Source organism: Ursus americanus, chromosome 5, assembly GCF_024610735.1.
Source record: "Ursus americanus isolate L20-20 chromosome 5, mUrsAme1.1.p, whole genome shotgun sequence".
Classification (NCBI taxonomy): Eukaryota; Metazoa; Chordata; class Mammalia; order Carnivora; family Ursidae; genus Ursus; species Ursus americanus.
Window position 1 is genome coordinate 62,033,713 of NC_142131.1, and position 21,221 is coordinate 62,054,933.

General features: G+C 39.1%; 1 long non-coding RNA gene across 1 annotated transcript in view; it reads left to right on the plus strand.

Moving 5' to 3' along the window:
* Positions 1–20,892, plus strand: part of LOC148110131 (uncharacterized) — a 43,917-nt gene extending 23,025 nt beyond the window's left edge. The window contains exons 4-5 of the long non-coding RNA XR_015724581.1: positions 11,604–11,704; positions 17,990–20,892. This is a non-coding gene — a long non-coding RNA (uncharacterized LOC148110131). The remainder of the gene's footprint in view (positions 1–11,603; positions 11,705–17,989) is intronic.
* Positions 20,893–21,221: the final 329 nt, after the last annotated feature.

Here is a 21,221-nt window from a genome sequence, read left to right on the forward strand (position 1 = left end):
TTTATATTTTGCTGTGTTTATTATACAGGAAATGACTTAATTACTATCTTCTTCAGTTTGGGAATGCCGGAGCAAAATGTCACCAAGCTTTCTATGTCATTAAGTTTTACCTATTTGTTCTAGCAGAAAAGGGCAGTTGAATTGAAGTCAGTCTTGGGAAACATGCATCTGTAAAGGCACGGGAGGTCTCCCACAGACGTTCTTTACATGTGCATCTTAGTGGAGAAGCGGTACAAAATCTGAAATTCAGCAGAAGCAAGCACTGGAAAGAACTGATGAGGATTTTGCTCCCCACTCATGGTGGACCCAAACCTCTGGGTCCACAATAGTACCCTAGGCAGCCTTTGGTCTCTGAACCTAACCTAACTGGACATGAGGCATAGCAGAGGAATACAGTTCCCATCGGGTGGGCCATGGTCTTGTCAGTGAGCAGAACAGGCAAACAATGTCGATGTGTTCCTCCAGCTTTACCAGAGTCCATGGGAGAAGTAATAGGTGGGAGTGAGCTGAAGCTTTCTAGATGGGCAGACATATAGACTCATGCTGCCTCTTTAACACAGGAAAGGATGGGAAAAAAAACATACTCAAATGTGTATCCATCCCTGTAAATCCAAACTATTGTTCCCTCCAGGCTGAACGAGATCTGATTTATTTAACTTGCCACCAAGGGCTGTTGGGTTTCTTGAAAAATGGTGCCATATTGGGAGTTGAACATCATTTTTTTTTCTTTTGATTGGTTGAAATCTAGCACTGGTAGTAACTGTAAAATACCTGGGAAGCCTTTGCCATACGTGTGCAAACTGTTATCCTTGGTGTTCTTTATACTCCAAGGCCAATTCTTCAAGCACTGTCCTGCCATGGATGTAGTCAGAGTGTCAAGGATAGAGGCACATGCATATTCTTAGCTCAGACCACTTCCCTTCCACAGCTACTTGATGACTGGGTATGCCAAAGTTCTTTCCACAGGAGGGTTTTGTCTCACTGATGTCTTTCAGGGCAACCTTGAGTGGGATCAGAGCAGCAACACGCTTTTGAATTTTACCAATGTGACAGCCGGAACCCATCATGTCAGTTGGTCACAGGGAACTGCCCCACAGGGCCATAGTGTCATCTGTGGGATTGGCATTAGTGCAATAGAGAAAGGTGTCTGGGAGAGGAAATTTGGATTATCTTATATCACTTTCTTATCCCCTCCAGGCTCCCTTTGGCCTGAACTTGAATGTATCATTTCCATCTTATGCTCTACCTTCAATCTTATTACTTGGTGGGTCTGACAAAACCCAGATATGGATGCATCTCCATCATACAGTCACCTGATGGTCTGAAGTCAGATGCCAAGCTTCTATTATGCTCTAGTAGCACCATAGGAGCTGCTTTTCAAAAGATGAATAGTTTTCTGTGGTGGATGACATCATCTTGCTCCAGAATAGTAGGGTGTCAGTGCTATGCCTCTTCTTTTGGTACTTGCAGAAAATGTACACGGCATCCTTATCAAGAGATCTGTAGCACATGGGATCTGCCATGACATATGGCCTAAGCAGCAGCAGAGCTGCTAATGCAGCCTGAATGTACTAAGGAGCCCCCATTCAAAACTAACAGCTTTCCATGTTACCCAATAAATGGCTTTACATCATCTGCCACAATTCATCTCTCTTTTGCAGGTACCAGACTGGCAGGTTAAATGGGAATATAATGGTAATTTGTATCCTTTCATGTTTTTGAGGTTAGCACCGATCCCTGTAATTCCACATAGAATGACGTGTTTCTTCTGATTTACGATGTTGGCCAGAGTCAGCAAGTTCAAGAGCTTCTACTTGGCCTTTTCTACCCTTCTGGCTCTTACTTCACAAGCCAGGGAAATAGCATGAGGGTACAGCCAGCTACCAAGTATATCCATACCAACTGAGCACTCAGAGATGAGGACAATGACATCCTGGTCCCGCCGTGAGACAAACTTTGAGCCGAGACACTATCACTGGCCTCCCTGCGCTCTTGTAGAGCCATGATGACGTTTTTGTACCCTGTATCAGAGTCTTCTCAGACCCTGTATTAAACTACCCCTAAAATATTTGAGTATTATTCTCCTTTCCCCTTTGAATACATGTTACCTAGGAAATGGTCATAGCTACCCAGAAAGAGGACTAAGAGAATCACAATATAAACATTGCATAGACATTTGAGAATCTCTCCTCAAGAGAACTTAGTTTTTTCCTTAAATCCATGAGCTCCAGATCTGAGAATAGGCTCAGGTCTGGAAACTGGCAAGGGATCATGACTTTGCTATGGCTGACGTAAATAAGCCTTCTGTTCTTGTACTCTTGATCATTTTTTATTATCAACCTTAAGCAATATTCTTGCTGGTTGCCCATCTATCTTGACCCTAGGATCACCATATTCTATAAGCCACTACCATGGACTGATCCCTATGGGTCAGGGATTCCTGGTTGCCCCTCACAGTGCTGCCCACTACAGTAATTGCATTGATCTTAATTCTGATAATGAAGTTCTGCCACCTGGCCTTTGCTAGTCTGGAATCCCGTTACCTTCAGGGAACCCAGATCCATATCAGTATAGACATTCAACCCTAAATCATAGGTATCCTCATCTGGCACCCAGCATGCTCTTTTGGTCCCTGCCAGTGTGCATTAGTCAGGTCCTGTGATATTTTTGATGAATAATCTATTTCCTCCCAATAGTTTCCTGGTCAGGCCACGTTGAGACTGAATCTAGTTCATGGTTTAGAAGCCATGAGGGAAGTTAGGGCAGATTTTGAGGAAGGCCAGAATCATCTTATGAGGCACACATCTCACCTGAGGACTATAAGTTGTCTCCATGCAAGGAGAGGAAGCTGTTGGACAGCAAGGGGAAGGAGATAGTCCTGCTGACTTAGAAGGCTCAGGGTAGACCTGAGAGTCTGGCTCTCAAGGACATCCAGCTTCATGTTCTCATCCCATCTCTCAAGATCTTGCTCATTCTTCATCAGGGCTTTGACATTAACCAAGATAACTTTTGAGGGCTGTTAGTTGGTTCAACCATCTTTGTAAAGTTGCTCATCTGAACCCCAGGTCCTGGGACTGAATTTTACAATAGTCTGTCCTATGCCTTCAGGAGATGAGGAGGTCTTTAAGTGGTACCATAGAGGTCTTTGGCTTTCATATGTTGACCTAAGAGTTAACTCATCTGTTACTGTTGTTTTCTTCCCTTGGTGCATAAATGGCACAGAGCAGCCACTAATCAGCCTTAGAGCCCTTATAATTGCCCCATCTTTCCCTGAGATATCGCTAGCCCTATCCCACTCCACTAACAATTACATACCCATTGGCATCAACAGCTCAAGTGGACTTCTGAACTGAATTTACTCCCCTCTCAAAAATAAACTGCCAGACCCTTCTCTTCTCCACCCCCCACCCGCAGACAACCTAATCTGATAAAGTTACTGCATGACAGAAAGCAGATGAGATTGCAAAACACCTATAGGGAAGAAAAGCTCTTCTGGAACAAGGTAGAGATGAGAATGTATCTTCTCACGAGCATCCAGCTGGAATTGAGGGAGAAAGAGTGACAGAGACTGAGAGAGACAAAGAAGTTGCCCCTAAGGAGCTCTCAGATAAATCCTGTTCCTCGTCCTCCAAGGAGTGAGAGACAGGCAAGGAGAGACCTCCTCTGTTAAAGAACCTCAAGAAGAGGCATGAGGAGATGTGAAGCAGTCAGAAAGTGTTCCCTGCTACCAGAAGGATAAACCAGTTTTTCTTTACAGGATTCCCTTTGAATTGCAATTTGTTTAAACAGATCAATTCCTGATACACAAACCATAGTATAACACCTCACTAGATAATAATACATTTGAATGACTAATGCTGGCTGCTTTTCTGTAATAATCAGCAAGAATCTCCATTGGGTATAGCGTGTCCTGGGAATGAATCAATCCCTGCTGGAACACCCGTGAATGCTCTCAGAACAGTAGGATGACTTAGGAAGGTATATTTGCTATCTTGCAGTAGCACTGGGAGAAACTGGCTTCTTTAAGAAAGAGTTTTAAACCCAATAGGAAACAAAGACTATGCTATTGCGTGGCAATAATATTCCTAGCATATATCATGCATGATGGAATTTTTTCTACCTGCTGAGCTCATTCTCCCTTTCTGTAGAATTTGGTGGTTTGGCCAGACAGCTGATTCTCTAAGGCACATCTGGCTATGTCATTAACAGTTATTCCTGAATGTTTTGGCTATTGCCAAAGCGGTCTGCTGGTTTACAAAAAAAAGAGAAAACACCCAGAGTGCCATCTTGGGAAATATTACTCTTGCAGACTGTTGTTTAGCATCCAACTCAGTTATCCAGACAAAGTTTTTTTGTTTTTTTTTTTTTTTGCATCTCTTAAAATTCTTGAAGAGAAAATGCAGTGAAGAGCTTATGTCTTTATTTATATTTAAGGTTAGTCACTGTAAAGTGTGTGACCTGTCTCGAGTGTATTGTCCTATTTGTTCTCTTCCTCATTAACAATACAGATCAGAGGTGTCAAAACGCTCTTAAGTGCAGAGGTTCTTCCAAAAAATTTCCATCTTTGGAAAAATAGAGAACATCCACCAAGAGCCTCTCCCTTCAAATTCTTAGTAGAAAAGGGGATGTAAGTGGAAACCCTAGATGTTCCCTTATTTTATCCTTTTGCTGATGTTGGACTTTTTGGGTGTTCACGTTGGCAAGAAAGTATTTCCACTACGTGACTCATCTCCAGGTAGCAGAGAGAAAAAGCTGAAACACTGTCCTTTTATTCTTACTTTAAATATATAACCCTCCTATTGGTGACAATTTTATTTTCAAATTATTTAATAACCACATACCGATCTTTCACAAACTTAAAAGCTACTTTTTTTTTAACACTGCTGATATGCCAGACATTCTTCCAAACACCTACCTTATATTACTCATTTCATTATCCCAACAACTCCATGAAATGGGTTCTGTTTTTATCTCCATTTTATAGATGTAGAACTGAGGCACAAAAAGGTTATGTAACTTGCCCAAATAAGTGGTAGAACTGGAATGGAGATTAGGCAGTCTTTATCAGAGCCGGTGCTCTTACTCATGAAATTCTATTGCCTCCGTGTCACCTTCCTTATTCACATCTGAGAGGAAGCTTAACAACTCAATGGAAGAGGGAAGGAAGAAAAGATCCCTTCTAAGCTCCTACTTCCTTTCTCTTCTTTAGCACTGCTTGGAGATCTGATGGTCAATTTGACATGAGAGACCTGAGTGTTTTCTCTTATTTCCTTCCTCCCTTCCCTTCCTTCTCTTTCTTCCTTCTTTTCCTTCCCTCCTCTTCCTCTTCCTCTTCCTCCTCCTCCTCCTCCTCTTCCTCCTCTTCTTCTTCTTCCTCTTCTTTCTTTCTTTTCTTTTTTTTGTAGGCTCCACACCCAGCACAGAACCCAGCATGGGGCTTGAACTCACAATGGTGAGATCAAGACCTGAGCTGAGATCAAGAGTCAGATGCTCAACCAACTGAGCCACCCAGGTGTCCCAATCTCCTCTTATTTTCTAATGTTACACAAATAATGCTAGAGTATTAGTGGCTACACTTGCAACTTAGAGAACTATCTCTGACAGTCTATCTAGGTAAACAAACCAACCAAAACAAACCCAAAAAACTTCGGTTTTAGTTCAACCAATTGTACTTACAATGACCTCATTTTCTTCATTCTAAAATGCGGGGCATGTTCACAAACCACAGAAGTGCAAAAAGAGAAAACCAAATGAAACCAACAGAAAGGAAATTCCCAACAAATGGCCACCATGTCTATTCCTATCCATTGTTACCATGCTAGTTCAAGCCACAAGCACTGCTCATCTGAACCATTTAAATGATCTCTTAACTGGTCTCCTGGCTTTTACTCTTGCTTTCCCTTAAATAATATCAATCCCAGCCTTAACAGCTTCCCACTGCAGTCTGAGAACCTCCAATCTTTTCAAGATCCTTCAAATTCAGGTTTCCAGTTCCTTCTGCAGTTAACAACTACTCTCTTATTAACAGCGCCTTCTATCAACAGCTTGTCAGCCTCACTGAGCTTCTTGCCGTTTTTTAAACACATTGTTTCTGTATTCCTGACGCTCTTTGTACCTGCTTCTTCCCTTTCTATTAACTGCCCATAACACTGACTCCTATAATCATTTAAGTTTTAAATGCCATTTCCTTAAAGAGGCTTTTCCTCACTTCCACTTTCCATGAATTTTTTTTTGTTCTATTCTCTTTATCACCGTTCTTATTCTTTGACATTACCAGTTTGTTATCATGAGCTTATTTTGTGTCATTGCTCAAATCTGTCTTTTTCCTAATCAACTGAGTACCCAGGGCACACATCACAGTAGCTGTTGCAGAGATCCACCACTAGGTGGCATCAAAGCACAGCAGGGATCAAGGTGGATTTGGATTAGGAGACAGACCTTTGGACTCCAGGTTCATCGTGGTTAAATTTCCTTAACCTGGTAACAGTACTGACCACCATTTTCATTTTTGGACCACGCCCCTCCCCAGATACATTCCACTGAGGTTTTACTGTATTGTGTTCTGTTCTGATTCTGTACTCTGGAAGAAGGTGGATAAATAAGAGAAAAAATATTTTTAATGAACTAGAGAAATTTTGGTTCTAAAGACCACAACTCAAAATTTTAGTGATGTAGCACCTATATCAAAATAAATGACTATTGTAATAGTTAAAGTTATACTGAAACCTGTTTTGGATGCAATGACTAAGTCCCCGATCCCTTAAGTTGTTCAGTAAGAGACCAGATGCTCAGTTGCCCAGATATGGTGTAAGAGATTGAAGCTGCCAGAAGGAGGATGGATTAGATGACACCAGAGATTTCCAGACTTTAGAATCTGTGCATCTAAAATCCAATTTAAAGGTTTAAAAATATATAAACGTTCTTTAAAAACAGTTTAGGAACTGTTGATATTACTCTTCAGGGGAATGACAATTCTCCTTTTAGGGCCATAACATAGTCAAAAGTGCTTAGATATTGAAATCAGAATGATCTGAATTAAAACCCAAATCATACCAGTTTCTAGCTGTGTGCCCTCAGACAAGATATTTTACCTGTTTCCTTATTTCTAAATGGACCAAATTACTGAGCTATCATTACGTCTCTTAGGCTAAAACCATTAATTACACTTTGTTTTTAAAAAATACTCCATTCTGCTGTAAGGTATATATATATATAAAAAAAAAAAAACTACCAAATGATCCATTACCAGCACCAACGTAAACAACAAAAGCCCAGAATTTCTCTTTTGCCTATTCCAAAAACAAAGATGGTTTCTGAATCACTTTTAAATGGCAAATAACGTAGGAAGATTGAAGCTAAAGAGATTTTTTCTTTAACTTATTAAATCTATTTTAAAAGTAGAAATAGTTTGGAAACTATTTCCCCCTGTTCCAGTAGGGGCTGGGCACAATGCTCTTTTCTTTTGGTTTTCCATCCTCTGGATAATTAAGAAACAAGAGGATTTAGTGCAAGAGAACATAGGAAAGGCATTTCTGTATCAACAGGACTGCTCCAGAGGCAAAAAGACCTTTACTTTTATTAGCTTCAGCAGCTTAGTGAAATTAAAAAGATCACCCGTGGCTTATACAGTGAGAAGTAATATCCAGCAGCTGAAAGACAAGTTGCAGGGGCTTTGACAATAAACCAGCCTAAAGCCAGAAGCTACCTAGGCTTAAGCCCTGAGAATGACAGTGACACTAACCTAAGATTTGGGGAGGTTTATTCGAATACTCTGATCAATATCTGTATATAAATTAAACTTTAGAATAATATGAAATATATTTAATTCTTCTACTAAAATTTATCTCCACATGTGACAGACCACCGGACTTAGTGGTTAGACGACTAGATTATCATTGCGACCTTATTTCTCACTTGTGGGAGAGTCACTGGATCTATAAATCCCTATGATCTGGGCCCCAGTCTCCCTATCTGTGAAACTGGAAGGTTGAAGCAAATGATCTCTCAACTCTCAAATTCTACTCACTTCAATTCTCTGAATTCTTAAAATTTCTGATTCCATACAAGTTAATTCATTTCTTCAGTGAGTCCATCAGTCATTAGTTGAAAACTTCATCTATCACCAATGTGTTGGCACTTAGATACAATTTTTTCGACCGCAAATATGTAATGAGTTCTGACTACACGTCAGGTCCTATTCTTTGCTCAAAAGATAGTGTAAAAAAGGAAGACAGAAGTTCCTACTGTCCTATGCTTTATATTCTAAAGGGGAAATGGATATGAAATAGGCAAATAAGTAAAACATATACTATGTGAGAGAGGGCTAAGTGCTACGAAGAAAGGTGGGAGGAAATGTCAGAGATTGAAATTTGGGGTCTCACTGGGAAGATCACTCTTGATGAAAGAGGAAGAAGGTGAGAAGGTAAACCACATGGGAAACATTTCAGAGAAAACATTTCGGAGAGAGAAAACCAAACAAAGGTGTGCTTGGCACGTCCAAGGGGCAGCACAGAGGCCAGTGTGAATGAAACAAAATGCACGAGAAATAGAGTAAGCAGAGGTGACGTGTATCCATTCAGATCCTGGAAGTCCCAAGTGTGACTAGAGAAAATACGGTAAATTATTAGTAGTGACGTATCCTCCCCACCACCCCAAACCTCCTTAAATGAGTCAGTTGTGAGATGCTTTTTGTTGAGCAAGATGATAGATGAACTTACAAAACTGTGGATCCTGGAGAGGGACGCATTGTGCCACAGAAGATAGGCAAAGAGAAACACTCAGGGGAAGATGCAGAGTTCAGGGAAGAAGCAGAAACAGGTGAGAGGGGTCCTGAAAAGAGCTGAAAGAGAAGGCAAGGAGAGACACTGAGAGCTTGCTAGAACGCTGGCAGGGGTCTTAGGAAAAGAGTAGAGATAGATGGTTAAGTGATTGTTGAGAACTTGATTCTGAACCATGAGATGCTAACTCCCTCCTCTGTCTCCCTAAAACTGTTTCACGAAAATCCTACTTGGGGTTTGTTATTTTTGTCATTGTTGCTGTTGTTTGATTAGTACTAGATATGATGATTTGTGAGACAATTCCTTCTGGATGTCATGGGAAAGCAGGTCTGTCTTTCTCTTTATGGATACGGTGGCTCCACGTTCTTTGGCGGCAAACGACAGCTAACTTACGAATTTCCTCAAGCCTGCCTGTCCTGTATATGCAGCCACTGTGTTAGCGTTATGATTAGTACTTCTGAATTTCCTGCTCTATGCATTTCAAACTCAAAAAAATAAAATACAATACAATTGGAGCCAGACATTTTCTGACATAGGTCTAAGCAGTTCAGTGCTGTAGGGCTCTAAGCTGCGTTTCCGGTCTCTTTCTTCTTAGTTTCACCAAATTCAGCCCAGAGGGGAATCCTGTGGGCTCTGGCATCCGACTGTTCAATTTGAAAACAGCCTCCATTTCTGAGCAACCTTGGGTCACTGGGTTACAACGTCTATGTTCAGATTCTTCACCTGTAGAAATCTGGTCTAATTATAGTTGCTGCGAAAGCATGTAAAATCCTTGGCACAGTGCCTGACCCAAACCCCTTCATAAATGTTAGCCAGTATTAGAGTTATAATAGTTCCTGACTTTGGAACATTCAGATCTCTATTTCTCATTAAGGTAAAGTCCAAATTAACTTTGTAACCTATATTTACTTTTCAAAATCCAAAGATACTTTTTAATCAATATCTAGTGAAAGAATATATATTGATGATTACAAATATTTTTGGCCTTATGTGTCCTTGCTTGTTTTTTGGTTTGTGTATCAGAAAGAACATCAACCTCCATTTAAAATCATTCTTTCCTAAGGGTGGGTTTTTAAAGGATGTGTATGTCAGAGAATTTTATTGGTTAATATCAATAAATAATGAGCCTGCTTTTTCTCTTTTTTCCCCAACTACTATTCTTTTTTTTGTTAAATTTAATTGATTAACATATAGTGTATTATTAGTTTCAGAGGTACAGGTCTATGATTCATCAGTCTTATATAACACCCAGTGCTCATTATATCACGTGCCCTCCTTAATGCCCATCACCCAAATACCCCATCCTCTCCCTCCCCTCCGGCAACTTCAGTTTGTTTCCTATAGCTGAGTTTCTTATAGTCTGTCTCCTCCTCTGATTTTGTCTTGTTTTGTTTTTCTCTCCCCTCCCCAATGATCCTGTTTTGTTTCTTAAATTCTACATATGAGTGAGATATGATAATTGTCTTTCTCTGATTGACTTATTTCAGTTAGCATAATACCCTCTAGTTCCATTCACGTCATTGCAAATGGAAAGATTTCAATTTTTTGATGCCTGAGTAATATTCCATTGTGTATATTTACCACATCTTCTTTATCCATTCATCTGTTGATGGACATTTTGGCTCTTCCCACAGTTTGGCTATTGTGAACACTGCTGCTATAAACATTGGGGTGCAGGTGCCCCTTCGGATCACTACATTTGTATCTTTGGGGTAAATACACAGTGGTGCAATTGCTGGGTCATAGGGTAGCTCTATTTTCACCTTTTTCCCCAACTACTATTCTAAACTCCATAGCCTCTTATTCCTATTTTCACTATTTGTTTAAAAAGTAAATATTATATTGTCAAAATGAAGCATTTTAGAAATAAGATTAGCCTTTTTGGCAGAGGGGGACTGGTATCATCCACAAATAACTTCTCTTTTTGCCCACTGCTGAGGTATTCTTTCTATATTGGTCTCCAAATAACTTGCTGCATAATATGCCCACCAAACTATATACATCTATCTCCAGGACAATTTTGCAGTTACTAAAAATCTTATTTTTAAATGGGCTTAACTCTCTATCCCATATATTTTGCATTATAATGTCTAGGTTTTCTTTTTTTTTTTTTAATTCTGTGTTGTTTATAATGTTCTGCTCCTACAACGTAATTAATGCCTGTTATTCACATCTGATACTATCTCACTGTTTTCCTTTCCATTGTTCTAATATTCTTTGTTTTTGTGGTTGTAGGGTTATATTTTCATCTCATACAAATGCTTGATGATACTTCTAAGATCTCTAAGAAGATCTCTATTTTTTTCTCCAGCTGATTTTAGTATTATGCATATTTTTGCAATTTTGGCACTTTTTATATTTTTTCAAATTTTTAGGATGATAAAACTTATAAATACTTACATTTCATGATAAATAGCAACTATCTATTATCTACCAATGTCAGCAATTATAGATTAAGAGGTTGGTTTTTGCTCTATCACTTGGTGTACTTGGTGTGCCCTTGTCATTAGAATCATACAAAAACCTCACCTAGCTGAAGCCGGAGGGAAAGAACCTAACTTTCTACATGTATCATTGATTAATCCATCGATCAAACAGCAGAAAAGTACGTAAACAGATAGTAGTAACATGAATGCTACGCTATCCCTTGGATTACCAGGATCTCCATGAAATATTTCTTGACAAAATATTCCAAAACCGTATCCTTAATGTCACGATAAATATACCTTTCTTTAGAGTATTAATTCACTGCAACTGTCTCACTGGTTGATCTAAATGACTGCTCAGCTCCTTTGGTTTTTTTAACAACCTTTCCTTTGGAATTAGGCTGAACTGAACTTGACGAGTCATCTCTCTTGATGGTTCACCAGGATTATGTAACTTACATTGAAAAGATCAACAAATGAACACTCTCACTCAGGATTAAGGTAGGATTAATTTTCAATAACAAGTTAACCCAAATTTAAAATGGCCCAGTTTAATAGACATTTATTGCTTGCTATCTTACTGGTCCTGGCTGGGCCAATGAAAGGGTGTGGTTGATCATGGACCCAAGCAGGCTGAAATTGTCATTTCTACATCAGGTTCTCATGGTCTCCCTTGTAATGACTTTTTTTTATGGCAGATGAAAGAATGGCAGTGAGATGAACCGAGTGAAACTTGAATAGTGAGTTAGGCAATGTTAGAACCAATTTATTGAAATGGTTTCCAATGCTAATGGTTAGAAAGTTTGTAATGAGTTGTGAGATTCCATTTTTAACCTTAGAAACGCATTCAGAGGGTTGTCTAATTGTTATACTATTTCCTAAGTTTTTACATCAAAGAATCTTGCATTCTTTCCCATTTATTTTTCTAAATGGTATTTCTGGCACCAAGGCATGATTTTAGTAAGTGATTTGCTCTAAAACAGGCCACATTTCTTTTTAATAATCTAAGGTGGTAACAAATAACAACAAAATAGATTGTCTAAAAAACATGCCATGATCATAGCATGAGTATCTCCAAGCTATAAAAGAAGTATAATTGACACAATTTGCTTCTGAAAATTGAGTCAGGGACTGGTTGGCATCCCACTATACAACTTATGGACATTTGTTCTTCAGAGATCATTTAAATTATGTAGCAGATTAAGCAAGGTCCACATAGCTCACATAGCAGTCAGTTTTGTCTTAGGCTTGGTACAAGTGTTCTTCCTTTTTAATTGTATTCTTTATCTTATGTAATTCCATCTTTATGCCCACGGCTTCTAACCCCTGTATTCTTGGGTAAGGATCAAATTGTGCTTGAGCCCAGATCTCTTCTTCTGAATGCCAGACCTGAATTTCCATTAACCTACTTCGCACATCCCCTCGGATATCTCAAGATCGCTTTGAACTCATCATGCCTAAATTGAAGTCATGATCTTTCCCCCAAATCTGGCATCCAGTAAATGGGACCATTATCCATCAAAATACATAGGCAGAGAATTGGAAAATATGTATTATGCCCCCAACTCTATTACCCATATATATCTAATGCTCAGTAAATCCATTGATTTAACTAAATATATTTTCTCTATGTCCTTCTCTCATACGCCAATGCCACTAGCCTTATCCAACTGAATATATGGTTACTTCATTCTGCCTCAAGCTATTGCATGGCTACATAGACTCAGACATCTCAGTCTTAGCTCATTCTTTTTGCCTCCATGTTTCAACCTCACTGACCTTCTTCCAGTTCCTGCAATATACAAGCTCCCCTGATTTCAGGGGCCTTTGTACACTCTTCCCTGTTAGAAGACTCTCTCTCTTTCTCTTTGGTTAACATCCCTTTGTCATTCGGCTCTCACATCACAGGTCTCTTCCTTGAGAACTAACTGGCCAGATCCCATGCCCCATCTCACAGCAGCCTACAAGTCCCTTCTTAGAATTTACATAGGATAGTTTGTAGTGATGAGGAATGATATTATCTTGGCTTATTTACCACTGTAGGCCTACACTGTATCACTACCTACTCTGTGTTTCCGGCACACAGTAAGTAGTGAATAAACATTCTTTTTATCAATGAATGCATAAACATCCTAGCAAATGCCCTGCAACTTTGGGCTTGGTTGTACTCCTCTTGGTGCATAGCACCCGGGAAGCCTCCGTCAAAGGGAGAGGAAGACTGCCAATGTGACTCTAAGTAATACTAACTCACACATAAGCAAAATGTTTAAAAATGCATTCTGTAAACATGTCTCTCTTGATCCTCAGTCAATTCGAATAATTTTTTTTTTCAAATTTTAGAAATAACACTGGCAATCTGGAAGTTTGAGACTAGCCAAAGATGGCGAAGTTAGAAATTGTGGAATTGGCTCTAGAAACCAGACCTTTGACTCTTTCTACAAGGTTATTTCTCAGCTGTTTTCTGAGCTGTTTTCCAAGTGCACTAACAACCCAGAGACCAGGGGTTGACTCCTTCTTCTCACCTAGGTGTCCGGTAGGTAGCACAGGCTGTCTCAGCCGGCATCTCTCTACCTCCCATCTACCCCCTCTACTTCCTGCTTCTGCTGCCTCTCTGTGGAATCGCCACTTAGCAAAACTATCCCTGCTATTAATATCAGCTCACGCTTATCAATGCTTTAGACAAACACTTCTTTCCTGTTTTCAATAGTTCAGCTGATTCTCATCCCAACCCTCAAGAAATTCAGCTACATAGAGTCAGGAGAAATGAAATCGATTACTTGACACCAAGGTATTTTAGGAATTACTTCAAGTGCAGTTTCACCTAAGATGAATGACCAGTCAGTGCCACCAGGAGCTGTTGGAGACTTTAATATTCTTACTCAGAGCATAATCAGTTTTGAAGAAATTCAGACGTAATAGTAACTATAATTTATTAAAACCTCTTATGCATAGCTGTATTATGTGCATTAACCGTTATCCCTTTTAGTACTCTTACTACTTAATATTACATTTTAAAGATGAGGAATTAGAGATTTAGAATAAATGACCAAGATGACCAAATTAGAAAGTGTTAGACCCACGATTCGAAGTCTGCTTTCCTCCACACCCCAGTACTTGAAGAAATATCTAGTGCCAGTGACTAAACAAAGCCAGACAAACGCCGCCTATCACAATTCACTTAAAATATAACAACTGGAACAACAGACAGTAATAGAAAGTGAAGACAAATGACAAAAATAATGGTATGAGAGAAAAGTCTCCAAATGAGAAGGGATTTGAAAATTAATAGTTTTTACTATTATTTTTCTTATTTCAGTAATGATACTGGTTTGTTGTGAATCGTTTATAAATTACAGATAATTTAAAAATGCATAAAAATAACACAATTCCACAATCCAGAGATAGCAGTACTCTGTTCAAAGGCTAACATAGCTTTCCAGTTTTCATACATGTACTTCCTGTACTTTTGTTTATAAAAATGTGATTATCAAAGTACAGGCATCATTGTACATATGGTTGTGCAGGAAGTTCACTGCACAACAGCACCTTACCAAGGGAGCAAGCAGGAGCGAAAATCCAGTTTGCAGCTCCCTTGCCAATAGGAGCCCATCACGGGGCCGCATTCACCCACAGGGACAGCTGCAGTTTTTAATTAGCCCAAAGACACAGCCCGCTCTCCATGCTGAATGTTCACAAAGCTGTATTGCCCCGAGCGGGTATTGTTTTATTATCACAAAAGATGCTTCTGGACTAGCAGTGACCCTGAATGAGTCTGCTTTATTTACCAGAGAAAGAATGTTGTATACCAGCATCCCCTGGTATAACGTCTCCTAATAAAAATGAGTCTTATGATGATAGTATATTGTTACAGAAGGTTACCTGATTCAGTTATTTCCTGGTTTTACATGTTTTTATTAACTTTTTAAATTTTTGGTAGCACTCTTACAGGATTTTTCAAACAGATTCTCATCTTGAGTAAAAAACAATACAGGGGGCGCCTGGGTGGCTCGGTCGTTAAGTATCTGCCTTCGGCTCAGGGTGTGATCCCGGCGTTCTGGGATCGAGCCCCACATCAGGCTCCTCTGCTGGGAGCCTGCCTCTTCCTCTCCCACTCCCCCTGCTTGTGTTCCCTCTCTCTCTCTCTCTCTCTCTCTCTCTGGCTGTCTCTCTGTCAAATAAATAAATAAAATCTTAAAAAAAAACCCAAACAATACAGATGTAGGAAAAATTCAGTATCAATTTCTATTACACCCTCTTCCTATTTATTTTCTTGCATTTTAATATTATTAATTATTCCTATCTCCTTGGAGCAAAATTTAATTCCACACTGGACCTACAGGATATTTTGGGTTTAAACTGGTGCTCCATCTTAAAGGAAAGCCTCAGAGAGTACTAACTAGATTGCTGTCCATCAGCCCCTATAAACTGCTGGTCCTCTGGATTTCATCTACTACGTTCTGGTGTTTGCTACTTGGAAATTGAGCTGGTGTAGAAGATTCTAGGGAATCTTGGCATCTTCAGTATTTTTCAATTGCTCTGTGATTTTGACCAATCTTGAAATGTCTCAACATTTTTTATTCTTCCTGGGGTAAACATGATTAAGAGCCATAGGTCCCTTTCACATGCTCCTTTCCCTGCCAAACTTTCCGTCAGCATTTTCAATTTTGAGCAATCCACTGCAGCTCTTCTCCACATGGCTGCCCTTGGTGATGGCGATAGTACAGATGAAGTTTGTCCTTGGGGGACAGGACTGGCACACGATGCCTCCAGATTAGAAGGGCCTCAAAGCAGCATGGTACTAAGGTCATGTAATCAGTGATCCATCTGTCTTTGGGACTTAGACTTCCAGATCCTCAATTTGAGTCCAGCAGACCAATTATCTTCGTCCTCCTACAGTGGACTGCCTTTTGCGTGTCAAAGACATTAAACCTAACCTCTTTGCCTGTTTCTTCTGTACTAACCCAACACACAAGAAGGAATTCAGAGCAAGCTGTTTCCAAAGCGCTTCCTGCAGGCAGATGGAAAAGGAGTTCAACCAATGGATTCATACGCAGCCCCTGCAGGTGGGTCAGATTCTCTCCTCGACCCACTCCAAGCCCCAGCATCATGAAGGCTACAACCTGCAGGGCACAGAAATGCAAGGCACAGAAATGTGGTCTTTCTTGTCCATTTCTGCCTGCCACAAGGGAGTACTTCTGGCACACATCCCCTCAGTGGTGTCACCCAAGTTCCGCATCCCCAAGATTTCTAGTACTAGTGCCAGATAATCTTAATTGTGATAAAATCCAGGTTTTTACCTACAGCGGAATACCTGGAGGGCTGGTTCCTTTAACTTTGGGGAAGATACTTATACCAATCTTTTTACACAATGAGCTTAGCACAAATGCCTAAATGACACTCATCATACACAGCTAATTTCTAGTATAAACTTTTCACTCTTCTTTGCCGAATTTAGTTAGGATACTAAGTTAGTGCTTTAATAATTCTCTTTGTTGAATTCTGGGAGAGTTTCCTCTTCTTTAATCTGTCAGGTTGGCTTGGATTTCTTATGTTTCTGCCACCTCTTCTTGTCCCAAGATGCTCTGCTCAAGAATGACTATTACTTGTGTTGCTGTTTTCAGATAATTCTCCATTTCTACAGCTGCAACATTCAAGATTATGTAATGTATACAAAATATTTATTCATCGTGTTTTTACAGACATTGGTTTTCTTCATAAATATTGCCCATTTCCAGTGGGAAGAAATGCCTTTCTCTTTCATTTACTGTCCATTCACTCTCCTATAATTTTTGCCTATCCAAATGTACCTACGTTTTATACCTACCAAAAAGGTTTCTTATGAGAAATGGATGTTTCTACACACACACACATTTAAGAATATTTACAATTTAACAGCTTTATGTTCCTTTACAGTTTACATTATTTCAGCTGTTATGACAATGATTTTGTATTGAAGAGGGTAGATATTATGCAAAATTTCATAATCATGTGCAACCTGAAGTTCATAGTTGAGATTATCCCTCGAGAAGATTAACTACTCAACAAATTACAAAGATGGCTTAGAATCTAGTTTCAGTAGACAGGCTAAACTAAGAAGCCCAGGGTCTTCTGCTTGAAGCTGGGTCAATTTAGAGAGATTTTTAATCTTAATCACAGTACTACTTATTAGCATACGATCCTGGGCATGCTACCCCTTATCGCTTTTATTACCTATAAAATGGGGATGATAATATTATCTACCTCCATTAGCTTGTTGTAAGGACTGAATGAGGTTATTCATTTAGAGCACTTAAGACACGGCCTTATACCCAATGAGAGTTCAGTAAATATTATCGAGTATAGTTGAATTAGAACATAAAATCTGTGTTCTTTCATCTATTCACTTCAATGCTTTTGATTTTTTCTGATATTGATTTCCAATTTTTTTTCTTTCCTTGATGGTATTATTATTATTTATTATGTCATGTTAGTCACCATACAGTACATCATTAGTTTTTGATGTAGTGTTCCATGATTCATTGTTTGCATGTAATTTTTTAAACCTACATTTCTTAAAAATTCCCTTGAAAAAGTGCCTGCTTTTTAAATATGAGTGAGAAGGCATGGAAAAAGCACTGATCCCAGAAAGCCATGATGCTTGGATCCCATCGATATCTCCATGGACAGAGTGTTATAGAGTTAGTGGTTCAGTGGCTATCTTCAGAAAGTTGCGAAAATTTTGAAGATAGCTGCCATAGTGGTCCATGGCCACTGGTCCTTACAGTTTTTTCTCTTCTTGTATTGTAGAAGCCCTTCAGAAAGATCAAAGGATGAGAGGCGTGTTGTAGCCCCAGAGATCCAGGGTATGGTCAGGCTTGACGTGAACATGGAGAATTGGTCTAATGCTTACGGATTACCCTGAAGAGGAACTCGCAGTTCGTGGACAGTTCTGGAATCCCACTGCACATTTTGCCATCAGTTTTTAGCTCTCTGCTCAATGAGAGAGCAAATGAAACAGGAACATGCTGACATGTGCATTAAAAGTCAAGAGATAAGAACTTGCATTTGCCACAAGGAAAGCGATAAAAATCAGTAATAGAGGAAACACATTTCATTTTTCAAATCTGTTAGCAGTGAGAGGAGATGAAAATATCTTTAAAATTACTTTGCATGCCCTTTTAAATGTAAATCATCGCAAGGCAGCATACTTAATAGAGGACCACATGTTGAGATGGAATACATAAGAGCAAAATGTAGCCTCTAATGAAATAAATAAATTTTGCCTTAGAAGTCCTTTGAATGTTCAAGTCATGGATACCGGTCTTGCAGATTTCTGCCTAGTACTGACTGACTGGTGGATCGAGAGTGGATTACAAACCAAAGGCCACCTCACACAGGACGCCTTGGTTCCTAAGGAGGCACAGGTCCTACCTTGTGAAATGATTCTCGGGAAAATGAAAAGTTTGTGCCCCGAAACAAGACAGGTTATGTAATGCAGATGACTGTCGAAGAAAATAAGATGCAAGTGAGGAAGAGAAAATGCATTTCAACCTTGCCGGAGTTATGAATATTTGCAAGTAGGGAGCTAGAGTTTACATCATTTTCCTTAGCATATGCAGAGCCACCTCGGACGAGGAGGAACAGCAAGTGTATGCCCAGAGATTAGGTGAAAAACATCACCGTTAATGAAACCTTCTAAGTCTGCTTTAAAGCTCAATATTTCAGAGGCAGTACTATAGTCAAGGAGGAATTCAAACATTGTTAATATGCATAAATATACATTGAAGACATTCATCAAAATTCCACTGAGAAACATAAGCGTCTGAAGTCAGTACTGCCAATATGGTCTCTCATAATTTATTCTCCAGCATCTATGTGCACGCTTCAGCAAATTCTTCCGGACTGGGAAATAAAGCAGTTTTGTAAAAGTGGAAATGTTGTACAAAGATATATTTCTCACTTTTAATGACCTCTTTTAAAGCAATTATATGATGTAGTATTTTTCTTACTGGCGTGCAAAAAAAAGAGCAAGGCTTATATATTAAAATGATCTTATTATGCCTTGTCATGAAGAAAAGGTTTTCACATGAACATAGAGTGATTCTTCTAAGTACTTCCCATTACCTTTTGAATGAAAATTTTACCTGTGAAATTTCTGGCCTCAAAGATAGAACATTCGGAAAAAACTAAGTAGGTCACTACTTCCTATTCTAAAGGGTTTTCTGCCAGTATTTCATTAGAAACATGTGAAGTCTGTGTGCGAGTGTTGTGCATATATTAGAAGCACTTCTCAAAAACACCCATAATTGTGAAGACGATCTTATAATTTTCATGAATTTGAGATACAAAATGTTAATATCGTGTCTGATACACTCTAAAATATCACCTTTGTACTTCTATCCAGTGCTGTATTGTTATATTTAACTGTGTTTTAAAATTGAGGCTCTTGAATACTCTTTGAAAAGAACTATGACCCATTTAAGAATGAAGTCTTCTTGGATCAAAGATTAAACTATAAAACGCTAGGATACCTGAAAACAATAGTGAAGGTGTGCGGGCAATAGTCAGAAAGAACATGGAGTCAAATACTGTTTGAAAGGTGAAGTGTTCTCTTAAAAATACAAAATTAATCCCTTCATGGTGACAAAAAGTTACCATGGATTCAGGAAACATACAGGGAACAATATAGACCCTCTCTCTGATAATGTGCATTAAGTAGAAACTGCACTAAAGAGAGAACGGAGCAAGGTTTATCATGAAATGGGCAAGCTGGATATCACTGCCTACAGCAAAGAAAGACAAAGACCACCGGGCGTTTCAGTACTTGGCGAAGTTAGTTGCCTTGGAGCTAACTATGAATCTCTTCAAGAAAAATAAGAAAAAAAATACAGGGTATTGTCCTGTTCAAGCTCGAAAGGGCTACATGCGGTGGTTCTGGTGGTTCTGCTTTCCATTTCCTTCATGACTAGTGATGGTGAGCATCTTTCATGAACTCATTAGTCATGCATGTATCTTATCTGGAGAACAGCTGATTTAAATCATTTGCCCATTTTTATTGGTTATTTGCCTTTTTATTGTTGAATTATGAGAGTTCTTTGTATTTTTAGAAAAATAACAAATGTTGATGAGGATATGACGCAACTGGAATCTTCCTACATTGCTGATGGGAGGAAAAGCCCGCGCTGCCTCTATGCAAAGGTCTTCGGCGGTTCCTCAAAAAGTTAGACACTGAGTTATATGAGCGAGCAATTTCTCTTAGGTACATTTCTAAGAGGTCTGAAAACACACGCTCACCCAAGCACTTGTACACTAAACATGTGTCTATAAAAACTTGTTCATAGCAGCATTATTCACAGCAACCGAAAAAGTGGAAATAACTCAAATGCCCCTTAAAGGGTTAATGGATAAACAAAATGTGTTATGTTCATACAATGGAATATTATTCAAAAATAAGAAAGAATAAAGGACTGAGAGATAAACCTCGGAAGCATTAAGCTAAGGGAAAGAAGCCAGACACAAAAGGTCACTTACTATGATTTCATCCATATGAAGTTCCAGAATACGCAAATACATAAAGTGGTTGTGAGCAAATGGGGGGAACTGGGAGTGGCTGTTAGCAGGCAGGAGGTATTTTGCAGGATGGTGATGGAAATGTTCTGGAATTAGTTGATACTTGCACAATGTTAATAAATACACTAAAAACCACAGAATTGTGCATTTAAAAATGGTGTATTTAATATGAATATATAAATATCTCAACAAAAAAGGAACTAGGGTTACCATAAGCAGAATTTGGTATCTAGTTGGCATCTAGTTGTTTATGGGTTCATTTATAGATTCAGTACTGCAGTTTTGAAACTCCAAGTGAACTTAGCAAACCTCTCCGAGGTTGCCATGCCAGGAGCATTGCCCCTGACTAGTTGAGATTCAAGAGAGCTATTCCCATTCGAGCCAGCTACTCAATACAGAAATGACTTCGAAGGGGAGGACTTCATTTCTGACAATATTTATTGAGAATTTAGGTAGGATTCTGCTGAAC